Here is a 535-nt window from a genome sequence, read left to right on the forward strand (position 1 = left end):
TTTCATCTTGATAGTAACAGGGATTACTTTCCTTGTTTGCAAGTTGTTATCAGTTAATTGTTAAGGGCTTGTTACTTGTTTATAAAGCTAATGAAAATCCAAACAAAAAATATAATGCAGTTACTTTCGACGATAATTTTTCTGCAGTGGCTCAAATTACGAGTGATTTTCGATGCCGCTTTCCACTATTTTTGTCGATTTTTGCCTGTAATTTGTCCTTAGGATTTCAGTAAAAATATTTTAATATTTCAGTCTCATTTGCCTGTACTGTTGGGCTCTTGCTAAAATAGATATTCGAAAAAATAAATATTTTGCGAGATCCTGGCGATGCTTCAGTTCCTTTTTTTTATTGTTGCTTGCAAATAATTTTTGCATTTAATTCATCAGAAATTGCTATAACTGAATTGAACTTGATGACCTCTTCAAACACGATGAAAAAACGATTTTACCCAATTATTTGAAGAGATGGATTTGTTTAGACCCTATGGTGCGTCTACACGAGAAACATTCTGTCACAAAGTTTGCCTACTTATTT

Source organism: Tigriopus californicus, chromosome 7 (genome assembly GCF_007210705.1).
Source record: "Tigriopus californicus strain San Diego chromosome 7, Tcal_SD_v2.1, whole genome shotgun sequence".
In the NCBI taxonomy this organism is placed as follows: Eukaryota; Metazoa; Arthropoda; class Copepoda; order Harpacticoida; family Harpacticidae; genus Tigriopus; species Tigriopus californicus.